Below are 13,269 nucleotides of genomic sequence, written 5' to 3'. Positions count from 1 at the left end.
CAATTATCACAAATAAATAAATAAATGCAATATTTAAAATGAATTAAAATTATTACACTTTTTTAATATGTTCATTTTGTGCTAAGAGGCCCTTAGATAATGTTAAGGTAATATTATGAAAGATAAAGATGAAAGATTAGTATGCCTCTGCTTAAATTCATTCACTAATGATGTACACACCCACTATCCCTGACAATCTCCTCAATCATGTATTATGTCATGAGAAGAATCTAGCACAGCTAGTCCCTGACTTAACGAGTTAATTCATTTCCTAGCAAGTGCTTGAAAAGCAAAAACTCGTAAAGCAGGAATTTATTTCCCATTAAGATTATGTTAATAATAGAGATTATGTTCTCAACAATGAAATCTGACCACGGTAATGTTAAATAAAACTCAGGAACATAAAGCATAAACAATGATAAATAAGGAAATGAAAACAGAGCCTTTAAAATCAAGCAAATTTATAAGTCATTTGTTTTCAAGAGTCTTCTCTTTTGTCCAAAAATTTCACGATATCACACAAACATTTTTAAAATCTATAGCAAAACAGGTGGGAGATGACTTTCATCACCCAGTGTGAGATTTACTGCAGGCTTAAACCAGCTTGAAAAAAAGTTCTGTTTGGTCCCTAGAGCAGGGTTTCTGGACTATGTAAAAAAATAAATAAAAATATCAAAATATATATACATATAATTAATAAAAATATTTTAAAAAATCCTTAGCCCGCCCACAATACAAAATGTACTATAGGTTCGTAGCAAAACCTTTTGTGAGTGGCTGGCCTGGTTGGCAGAGTGGTTAGCATATCTGCTCTCCTGCCAAAAGGCTGAGGGTTATTGGAGGCATGAAACAGTTTGAAAAAGTTCCATGTTTTGTCTCTAGAACAAGGTTTCCAGAACATGTAAAAAATGAATAAAAAAATTTTAAAAAAAACTGTGAAAACTAGTTAATAAAAAATTGAAATCCTTAGCCTGCCCATGTCAATGGCTCCTATCCCTGTAATCAAGCTACATCCTCTTAACCATCCCCATCCTGCTCAATTGCAACAGTAGCTTAACAGCAGTACTCAATCATATGCTTTAGCAAAATTCAGGTAAATCACTGTATGAGTTACTAAAGCAAGACTTCCCCTTAATAAACCCATGCAGCTGCCTTGAAATATTTCCATTCTCATCAGTCCAGGTTTATAATCTGTCTCTAACACCCTCATTACACTACCTATAGTTGGGCACCGCTGACTTGGATTTTCCCTTACACACTGGCACTACTTTTTCTTCTTTCCATTCTTCTGGAACTATTTCTGTTGCCATACTCCTGTTGAAACCAAGTCAAAAGCCCTGCCAGTTGTTTCATAAATTCCCATAATATATGTGATGATGTCAAACCCAGTCCCAAGGGTTATTAACATCATGGTTACTTCAGGACCGGTCCGAGAGTATCTGATGCCCCTAGGCAAAGAAACTTTAGGCGCCCCTATACACTGTCTCTATATATTTTTTCCCCGAACTATGTAGCAAAATCTAGTGCCCCAAAGCTTAGCGCCCCTATACACTGTCTCTATAAATTTTTTCCCCGAACTATGTAGCAAAATCTGATGCCCCGAAGCTTAGCGCCCCTAGGCAATTACCTAGGTTCGCCTAATGATAAAACTGGCCCTGGGTTACTTTAATATCTAACCACTTCCCATTGTTAAACTGTTAGTCTTCTGACTCCTAATCTCTCACCATGAAATACACCGACAAAACACTAACTGAACATTTCACTACATCTTTAGCAGATGTGACCATCTTCCATCTCTATACAACTGAAGTCAGCCTTCCATATTCATCCTTTTCTTCTACTAGCAACATAAATGTAGAATTCTCTAAGGTTTTGCCGTATTGCTTCAGCCAATCTCTTTTCATATGCCTATTTCTTCTTCTTGCTTGCTGCACTCATCACCTTCCTGCCCCATGCCTTATACTCCTCATGCTGTCAAGGGATAACTAGTTCTTAATTTCTTCTCCATAGTATCCTCTTTCTCAAAAGGGCATGCATAATTTCATATTTCATCCCTGAATTCTCTCTCCTTCAGTTAATTAAGCTACTGGACATTTGCTGTCTTAAGGATACTTGTGACATAAGACTGAATGATAAATGCACGAAAACACAAGAAAAATATTTAATTAACCAAATATTTTGGTCTGGAAATAGAGATAATGAAACCTCATTATCACCAAAGCTGACAAGGGAAAAGCAACAGTACTTATGGACTCAGCAAATTACAGAAGAAAACTTTCTCTTTTGCTTCGAGATCGCTCCACATATCAAGAAATTGATTATAATCCAACATGAAGAAATTGATTATAATCCAACATGAAGAAATTGATTATAATCCAACCAACAGACAACTAAAGAAATTAAATTCTCTCTTAGATGAAGTCATCAGTTTAGATAAAGACATGATTGAAAGACTTAAAACTCATTTTGCAAGACCTCCTAGATTTTATGGCCTTCCAAAAATCCATAAGATTGACTATCCTCTTCGTCCAATAGTAGATTGTATTGATTTCCTACTTACCGTATAGCCAAATATCTAGCTAAATTATTGAAATCTTACATTGGCAACTCTAATTCTTTTTTAAAAACTCCTCAGATTTCTTAGAAAAAAATTAAAAAATGTCTCATTACAATCTACAGATCATATAGTTAGCTTTGATATAGAATCTTTATATACCAACTCCGCCATGGGATCCTTAGGGGTCTCATGCCAGTCCCAAGCCTGGATAAAGGAGGAGGGTTGGTCAGATGAGTGTCGATGCTCTGATCGTAAAGAAAAAACACGATTGTTATCTGATGTCTATACAACCAACAGCTACAACATGCCGGCTCGGGCGTCGCCCGGATAAACAAGGTCCGCGATACCAATCGAGCGATCGGGGTTGGATCGAAAAGTGGGATACCGAAAGGAAACAGAAACTGAAACTAACAGAACTGTTATCAGTAGGAACATAGAATGTGCGGACACTCTGGATGTCAGGAAAATTAAGAACTACTTCGTGAGGAAATGAAGAGATATCGGTGGGATATACTAGGATTGGCAGAGATGAGATGGACATCATCTGGAGAGACCAATAGATGCGAAGTAATATGGTCAGGACATGACACCATGCACGAAGCAGGAGTTGGCTTCCTTCTCAGCAAAAGAGCTCGAGAGGCACTGTTAGGCTGCAAACCAGTAAATGAACAAATCATAGTAGCAAGATTTCAGGCAAAGCCATTCAACATATCAATAGTCCAGATATATGCACCCACATCTGACAGCACAGATGAGGATATTGACTTATTCCACAAAGATCTGACAGAGACAATAGAAACAATACCAAAGCAAGATGTGCTAATTATTGAAGGAGATTGGAATGCCAAAGTTGGAATAGATAATGATGGTTGGGGAAAAGTCATGGGAAAATATGGTTTCGGAGAAAGAAATGAAGGAGGTGAAAAATTCTTAGAATGTGCTGTGGACCACGAGATGATGATCTGTAACACAAGATTCCAACAAAAGGAGTGTAGAAAATGGACGTGGCGATCAAATGATGGGAAAACCAAAAACATGATTGATATGATTATGATCAAAAGAAGATGGATAACATCAGTACAGCAATGTCGAACTTTTCAAGGAGCGGATATAGACTCGGACCATAGTTTAGTGATTGCAAACATCAAGATGAAATTGAAAAAGAAATATAAACCCCAACATAAGAATAGAAGAGATACAGCACGAATAAGTGAAGCAGAAATAGGAAGAAGGTACAGAACAGTGTTAGCAGAGAAACTTAAAAGTGTGGAGAAAGAAAAAACTCGAATTTAAGAGTGAAAAGAGTACTGAAGGCGATAGAAGATGCAGTTGAAGAAACAGTACCAGAAGAAGAGAAGATCAAGAAGAAATGGATTACACAAGAAACACTGAAGTTAGTACAGAAGAAAAGAATGTTGAAGATAAGAAGGGATACATCAGAACAAATAGAAGAGCAATATAGAAGAAAGTGTAATGAGATGAAAAAAGCCGTCAGAATGGATAAAATGAAATGGTTAGAAGCCCAATGCAACAATATAGAACAGTACTATGGAGAACATAAAACAAGGGAGGTATACAAAATGATCAGAACCATTAATCGAAAGTGGCAACCAAAACAGACCACGATTAAAGATGAAAAGGGCAAAGTATTAATGAATAAAGAAAAAATTGTACAGCGGTGGACAAGATACTGTAGTGAGTTATATGAAGAAAAACTAGATTCAGATAGCATTGGGAAACTCACTGAAGAATTGAAGCAGATATCACCACAAGGTAAGCATGATGTGGACATTTTAAGAAGAGAGGTAGAAAAAGCAATAGGATGCTAAAACACAACAAGAGTCCTGGTAACGATAACATTACTGGAGAAATGATTAAATATGGTGGTGAAAGTATGGTTACAGAAATGCACCAACTATGCAATATGGTATGGAAAGAAGGGAAAATGCCAGAGGAGTGGGTGAAATCAATATTAGTAACATTATACAAGAAAGGAAATAAGCTAGAATGTAAAAATTATAGAACAATTGCTTTGATAAGTCACATTGGTAAAGTGATGATGATCATATTGACAGAAAGACTGAGAACACAATTGGAAGCATACCTTGCAGAAAGAGCAAGCAGGATTTAGGAAGGATAGAACTACAATTCAACAGATTTTGACAATGAGGTTAATAGCAGAGAAAGCTAGGAGAAAAAACAAAAACATATATACTTGCTTTGTTGATTTTCAGAAAGCATTTGACAGTATTACATTTCAGAAAGTGACATTAGCAGTTCTGGAATCCTATGGAATTGATAAAAAAAACTAATAGATATATTAAACGATGTTTATCAGAATGCAGTTGCAGCAGTCAGAATAGGTGATGATTTGGGGAAATGGTTTAAAACAAGCAGAGGTACTAGACAGGGAGACCCAATATCACCAAGCATTTTCATCGCACATTTAGAAAGAGCAATGGATAAAATGAAAGACGATGCCAAAGGAATATCTGTACATGGAATGAGAATTAACAATCTGAGATTTGCAGATGACATTGTTATTATTGAAGAAGTCGAAAGAGAACTACAAAAAACACTGAAACTGTTAAATGAGGAAGGGAAGAGATTTGGACTTGTTATGAACTTTGGAAAAACACAGACAATGGTATTTGGTGAGAAGAACATGAAACAAAAGATACAAGTGGATGGAACTGATATAGAAAATGTAGAACAATTCACATATTTGGGAAGTAAACTGACATATGACTTGGATTGCAAAAAAGAAATAAAGATCAGGATTGCAAAGGGAAGAACAAATCTGAAGGCCATGGATAACAACTGGAAAAGTAAAGTGATCAGTCTGCAAACAAAACTAAGAGTATTGGAAACATGCATCTTCAAGCAGTGTACTGTAAGGATCTGAAACGTGGGTAATAAATAAGGAATCAAGAAAAAGAATTTTGTCTTTTGAAAGAACTTGTTACAGGAAGATTCTAAGAATAAGATGGGTACAGAAAATCACCAATGAAGAGCTCTATCAGAAGATACAACCAAAACAGAATCTAATGCAGAAGATTATAAAACGGAAGCTGCAATTATTTGGACACATCTGTAGAATGAGAGAGGACCAGAAGATAAAGACATTTATGTTTGGTATTTTGGATGGTTTAAACAGAAGAGGTAGACCATACAGAGAATGGATAGACGATATAAAAGACTGGTGTGGAATGGGTGTACAAAAACTGCTACACTGTGCACTGGACAAAGAAAGGTTGAAGAAGATAGTGAAACAGGCATCAGACATCAACGGGCAGTGAGCCCATGATTCGTGATGATGATGATACCAATGTACCTCTCAAGGAAACTTTAAAATTACTTGCTGACATCTTTCCTCAAGACATTATAAAACTATTCGATTTCGTAATACATTCTGGATATTTCGTATGTCAAAATAAATTTTACAGCCAAGTAGAAGGAACGGCCATGGGAAGTCCTCTTTCTCCTGCTTTAGCCAACTTTTATTTGGAACATTTAGAAAAAGTCCTCTTCTCATCTATTTTCCCTCAACCATCCTTTTGGGTAAGATATATAGATGACATCTTTACTATTTGGCCTCACAGCAAAAACTCTTTACCTTTTTTTTTAAACAGTATTAATTCCTTGCATCATTGTATAAAGTTTACTATCGAAATAGAAGAAAACAACCAGTTATCTTTTTTAGACGTTCTCCTCATCCGGTCACCTTCAAATATTCTTACAACTACAGTATACAGGAAACCAACGTTCACAGGTTGTTATATTCTTAAAGAATCAGCCCGTCATCCTTGTCAAAAAACAGGAATTATAAAATGCCTCATCAGAAGAGCCAAAAATAATTGTTCTACTTTTGATTATCTACAGAAAGAACTTTCTACTATCCAACAACACATGAAACTCAATGGCTTTTCTAAAAAAAGTAACTCAACATCTTCTCAATTCTTATAATCTTCCACAAAACAACAAAGTTTCAATACGTCGAGTGCCTATTCCTTATATCTCCGGTATTTCAGAACCGAAGAATTTTAAAGAAATATGATTTAACAATTACGTATTCACCTATTAACAAATTGTCTTCTCATTTTCCTTCTCCTAAAGACAAACGCTCAACTTTATCTCTTCCTGGAGTTTATCAAATTCCTTGCAACTGTGATCTTTCCTATTTTGGACAGACTGGATGTTCTCTTGAAAAAAGAATCCAAGAACATCAATCCTCCATTCTTCACAACAAACCTGAAAAGTCTGGATTGGCTCAACATGGGATTGAAACTGACCACAGCATCTTTTGGTCCAGGACTCGCCTCTTACATAGATCCTGTTATAGGTTCGAACGTCTGTTCAAGGAAAGCGTGGAGGCCTTACTCCATCGTCCCAACCTGAATCGTAATGACTGTATATCTATATCAAAAATCTGGGAAAGTCTAATCTAGATTACTCTTTTTTTTTTCTTTTTTTTTTTTTCCCAATCATGTCTCTACTTCAAAATATTCCGTTTTATACTTAATACTTAGTGATATAACATCACACGGCATGTTCTATTTTTAACGATCTATTGTTAGTATTCTAGCTTGTATTTTTTTATTTATTTATTTATTTATTTATTTATTTTTAAACTGTTCTTGTAATACCACTGAAGATGGTCTGCTATTTCCAGATCGAAATATTTGGTTAATTAAATATCTTTCTTGTGTTTACGTGCATTTATCATTCAGTCCTACTGGACATTACTAATCTGTTTCCTCAATTTATCATAGTCCCCTCCTCTATTAATTCCACACATTTCTTTTGTTGTGTAAAATCTGCACCTGTTTGACCACTCCCAAGTGTTTTTTTGGAGATAAAATAAAATTATGCTTGAGTATCCTACTTATGTACTTGTTGCATTTCATGAGAAAAAAAGAAGTGAAAATCTATAAAACCAATGTTTGTAATAACTGGCATGCCTCAGTAGTAAAGGTGCAGTAAGTAAAGTAAAAATACATAAAATATGATATAAGACATGCATTCCCTCCTCCTCCTAGTGATTAAGCTGTACAAGTGTACTCAATCTTCAGATTCAGCAGTCATGGACCTTGCATGACTAGTTACTCTTTTTCTGGACACTTTCCAAAATATCTTCAACTTGTTAAAAAAATGATGACCAAATTTATACACAGTAATTTATATATGGCCTGATAAGACAGAGAGTCACAATATCATCTGTCAACTAAAAGATCTGTTACAAGGAGACTCCTAACTTCCATATAGGCAATGTGTGTGTGTAAATTCCTATAAAACTGCAACTTAACTGCTGCAATTCTGTAGCAGAAAATTAAGATCATGATCTGCTACTGAGTGATCATTTCATCTAATTATATCATTCAGATGGAAATACATGGTACTTGATGCTGCAGAAGTACTTTATTGATACTTATCTGATGATGTAATGAGATAATCATGAAATCTGTATAAAACACTTTATTTTTACTGAAAATAAGAGCCAACAGGCTTCATAATGTGGTACTCAATATCCACTTAATTTTGAATAATTTAACTTTGTTGAAGTGAAGCCTGTTGGCTCTTATTTTCAGTAATTGTATTTGTGCACCTTTTTGCAACTTGTACAGTAAAGATACAAGCTCAGACTATTGAAACCTTAGTATTACATCTAGGTCTGCCTACTCACTGATGAGACCTCAAAAAAGGTCGAAACCAGTCTGGGTAGTGACCTTCTCTCATAATGTAGAACAGTAATACATCTCCTAGGAGCTGTGTTTTACATTATGAGAAAATACTAAGAACAGTGATCGGAGCTTGCTCCACCTTTACTACGAGTTGCCTAGCATTGCACTACCAGGTGTTGGCTTACGCTTGGACTCGCCAAACTTTATATAGTTTTCTATATTCGGCATGAAATGCTTTGATTATATTTTCTATCTTTGAGTTTCTTATTTGGCTAAGAAATAATGTGGTACTCAACATCCACTTAATTTTGCTTTATTTTTTTTTTTAATTAATTGTCTTGTTTAATAAGTTCATTGTGCATTTCAAGAGTTATGTGAGGACATGGTCACTAATGCACACAGACTCTTAACACCACTTTCCATGTAGCCATCATTACACATCAGCTGCCATGAGTGAGCAAGCGAGCATGTGTGCGTGTGAGAGAGAGAGAGAGAGAGAGAATTGTAATTCAGCATTAGAAGAAAGATATCGGTCAATCTGAGAAAAAATAAATATGGAATTAAAAGATGTTATCATCATCATGTGTTGTCTCAGTCCAGGAAGTTGACTACCATGATGTGACTCATGGTTGACCAGATAGCCATATGAATGTGTGCTTCACAGCTTTCTCTGTAGTCTTTCCAAGAGAAAATAACTTTTGTGTAACACTTATAGATAATGCATGGCTTGCTAATCCGGATTTGCTGGATAATTTAAGTGAAAAGTATTCCTGATGTTCTTCAAGACAAGTCTGTGTAGAATGATCAGTCTGCACATAAGAACATAAGTCATTAAGAGATATAAGGAAGGTATTAGTTTGTGAAATGGACGGAAAGAGACTTGTAAGTCAATCATCAAAGTAGTCTTGCTATTTTTTCTGAAAGTCCTTGAACATATTTCCATATGTTACAGGACTTTCTTCTTGAGGCAGGGTAAGGTGATAGCCATAATTATTATTTTATCAATAATTTTTGTGTTATAATAATTAGAGATAATGGTAGTTCTGATAATAAATAGTTCTTCATTTAGAAGAGAATCTGGAGAACAAATTTTATGAGCACTGTTGACTAAAGATTTGATTACAACATATTTCTGACAAGGATGATGTGAGTTAGAATCAATTTATTTAAGTATGAGTTTGTTTTCTATATACTGAGAATTATAGACTACCATTTGGTTGATACAGAATTAGAATATCCAGAAAATGAAAACAGTTATTATTATTATTATTATTATGCGACACCTCCAAGGAGTCCAAAGACTCATCGAGGGAGGGCACCTACTCTACAACTCTCTGTCTCCACCAACTACAGCAAACTGCCACTACCATCATCACATACACCAATGCCATCTACTGCCCAATTGCCACCACTAGTATTTTTTATCTGTTATCTTCTATTTCCAGGGCAAATTTGATTCTTGAGTTTATTGAATTAATTTTTTCAAAAAATTCGCAAAGATGGGACAAGAAGAAGTTGCATACAGCAAAAACATCAACATATGTGTACCAGATTGATGGTTGAGGTGAAAAAAAAGCCCAGAATATGAGGTTCAAAATGTTCCATAAAGTAATTAGCTAGAGTTTGAGAAAGGGCAGACCCCATACTCTATCTGTTGGCACAGTTTGTTCTGGCAGCTAAAGGATCCTGAATTAATGACAAAGTCAAATAATTTTATAATATCAGGAGGAAAGTCATTATGAAGTAATTCAATTGTATCTGTCACAGAAGGATATTTGTAAAGAGTGAGACTAGATCAAAACTTAATAGATCTGTGGGTTGCAAGGTTAATCCTGAAATTTTATTCTTAAAAATCTACTGAAGTTTTTATGACAGAAACAGAATTTCCTGAACATCCAAAAAAAGAAGATTATTAAAGGATATGGAAGATATGAAACTTATCCAAAAATTTTACAAATAAAAGACCTCCAAATTAACATAAATGATTCCATTATTATGTTATGGTGAAAATGTTCTTCAATAAGATCAATGTACTAACCTAACTAGAAAGAAAATCACCTGGCTTCATAAAGTATATGTTTTTAGGGAAAAAAAATGTAATTAACCAGTGTGATGAAGTAATGATCATTATCAACTTCCTGATGTGTAAACTCAAATAGTGTGAGCAGGGTTTCTCAAACTTTTTCTACGACGGAACACTTCACAAATCCTGAAATTTTCACGGAATACCTTGGTAATTTTGTAATGTTTAATTAATAATTAATTGGCAATTTAGCTGATTTTTATTATTAATTAATAACTGATAACTAATTATTAAGTGATAATTAATTAAACATCAATTAAATCATCATTAAATTAATTTATGCTGATTTTCATTGACATATGCTATTCGGATCACCAAAAATTTATAATAATATAATGTGAATGCAGACTTTTTCTCGAGTGAATGCAGACTTTTTCTCCTGTGTATGCTGGTAGTTTTCCCCTTCTTTTGTACATCCTGGAGATCTTTGTAGGCTTGAGGTGGATGACTCACTATCCGTCACAAACACCTTCAATAAGAGATTTCTTAATACCAAAATTAAACAAAGTGCCTTGTCTCTTATTCATATTAGAATTTAAATCTGTATTCCTATTACTTTTAATAAAATCACGGCACTCCAGTTTCAGAACAAGCACTTACACACTGCAATACGAACTTGCGAAGAAAGTATTCAGTGTTAATAGATTTGAGAACCGGATACAGGCTACCTTGATCTTCAATTTCAGTGGAAAAATTTTCTTTATACTTCCTTGCTGATTGGTCACTGACATTTGCAACACAGATGTTATTTTGTTTAGTTTTGAGATCGCGCCACCCATTGTTGTAATCGGCTTGCAGGAATTTTTATGATCGGTCATAAACGGCGGTATTCTCTTTCACGACTGTTGAAAGATTTCGATGTGTGAAAATTAATAATAATGCATGAATATTTCCATGTTTAAAAAGATAGATTTATGCGAAGGAATTATTTTACCTTCCTTCCACTCTTTTAGGGCTTTGCCAGAGCAGAGACTTAAACAGCCAAATTAAAGGCATCACCAGTTCACCTGCACATTCTCTTAAAACACGAGCTGATATCCCATCCAATCCTACAGCAGTAATTACATTCAGATTCTGCAATATACTAAGAATCTCCAATTTTTCAACTTCTGTTATCACATCATTCCTTGTCACCTGTCATAACAATATTTTATTAGGATGATATATCCTTGCAATATGATCACTCAGTAGCTCAACAATTTCATCTGCTCTGTTACCTCTCTACTATCTGCACACATTAAAGTTATCTTCCATAGTCATTCTTTCTCCTACTTACCACATAACAAAAAAACTCTTTTGGATTTCCTTGCTGAGCTAATCTCCTCTCTTAATCAGATTTTTCCTTCCTTACTATGCTGGTCACCTTTCTTGCCGATACTTGTACTGTTCATGAGTTAGCTGGTTACTTTTCTACTTATATACCCTCCACAACATTTTCTTCATTTGCAGCTCACACATCTAACGCCTACATGATATTGCTTCCTTCAGACACTCCTTGACTATCCAAAATGCACTCTAAACATCCTTCCCTTGCAGACCTTTATGCCATGGTACTACTTCAAGATGACTCCTAAGTGTATCATAATCACTTACCTTGTATTTCCACATAAAACCCCTTCTTAAATAGAATTTCCACATGGTTTGCTACCTCTCAAGTCAAGACCAAATGATTACTTTCCCCAATCAAAGGCAATGTAGTCATCTTAGTTACGGACAGGTCTTGTGATTCTATAATCAGATCCAACACTCTCATATCCCAAGTACGCTCCAACACATTCTATTTCAAGTTTTCTTTCCTCCTTTCACCCTATGTCTCCCAAGCTAAGTCCAACATAATAATTACTCGAGTTGCACTCATTGTGTTGATGCATGTCTTCCACCTCTGGCCTATAACAGCAACCAATTTTATATTTTGTCCTATTGGCCTCAATTTCACACCTGACTGAGTCAGAAGAACTGTCATTTGTCCAAATGACTCATACTCTTGTTGGCTGCAATTCATCTGTTATCATCAGCTGTACCCCATCCCCTATTCTGCCTTCTATATCCTCCCTGAAAATACTAAATCCATCACATTCAATCCCTGTAACTATATCATCTGCTGTTAGCTAAGTCTCACTAATGCTTATAACGCTTGGCAAGACTGCACTAAATGCCAAAAACTTTTCTCTCTTGTTCCTGATACTTCTGGCCTTACTATATAGAAACTTTAACATCCTGTTAACCCCAAACTACTTTTACTTTCTGAATTGTTTCAGAAAGTAAAAGTCAATATGTTTGTATAAGAGACTAGATCTTGCACTTGTTGGCCATTCTCACACTCATTTGTCTCATGGGTACCTTCACACACTCATCAGCATCCACCCTAATTTCTTTAGTTTTCTTGACTTTGCATTTTCGGTTCTCTCTAGAGACACCTAACTCCAAATTCATTTAAGTGTAGTCCATCAGTATTGTACAAATCTTTACATGCATCAAACTCAGGTCACAAGTCCACAAACTCTATATCATTCCTTTTGCACAACCTGTGTGTATTGATTCATTAGCTATCATTGCCCTCCTTCTCAGTTTGCCTCTATCATAGTGTGGCAGTAGACTTACAAACTTTACCCTCTTGCTCTTCTTTTTCACATCTCCCCTCATATTTTTCACCTCTCAGGTCGTTGGTTCCAACCAAAATAATCGATTCTTTCACCTTCCTTTTCTGCATTTTGATTTTATTATTATTACTATTATTATTATTGACTCTCATGGAGTCACATAAGACTCATCATGGGGAGGTTCCCCTTAGACAACACAAAGTCTATAATACCACTGCTTCAACTCATCTTCTGTTTGCACTTGCATCACCATCTCACACAATGCATTCCATGGTCCTACCACTTTTCATGCAAAAAATTTACTTCTTAGCCTATCTATCCCAATGGCTTTAACAGGCCTTTAAGGCC

The 13,269-nt window shown here is 35.3% G+C and overlaps 1 protein-coding gene across 1 annotated transcript in view; it reads right to left on the bottom strand.

Annotated features, from left to right (window-relative positions):
- The window catches only part of LOC150101444 (calmodulin-lysine N-methyltransferase), a 296,337-nt gene that overhangs the window by 239,845 nt on the left and 43,223 nt on the right, over window positions 1-13,269 (bottom strand). The window lies entirely within an intron of this gene.

Source organism: Typopeltis vanoorti, chromosome 11 (assembly GCF_054136105.1).
Source record: "Typopeltis vanoorti isolate ZY-2024b chromosome 11, IOZ_Tvanoo_1.0, whole genome shotgun sequence".
NCBI lineage: Eukaryota > Metazoa > Arthropoda > Arachnida > Uropygi > Thelyphonidae > Typopeltis > Typopeltis vanoorti.
Note: the sequence above shows the minus strand (reverse complement) of the source record. Positions and strands in the feature narration are given on the sequence as shown.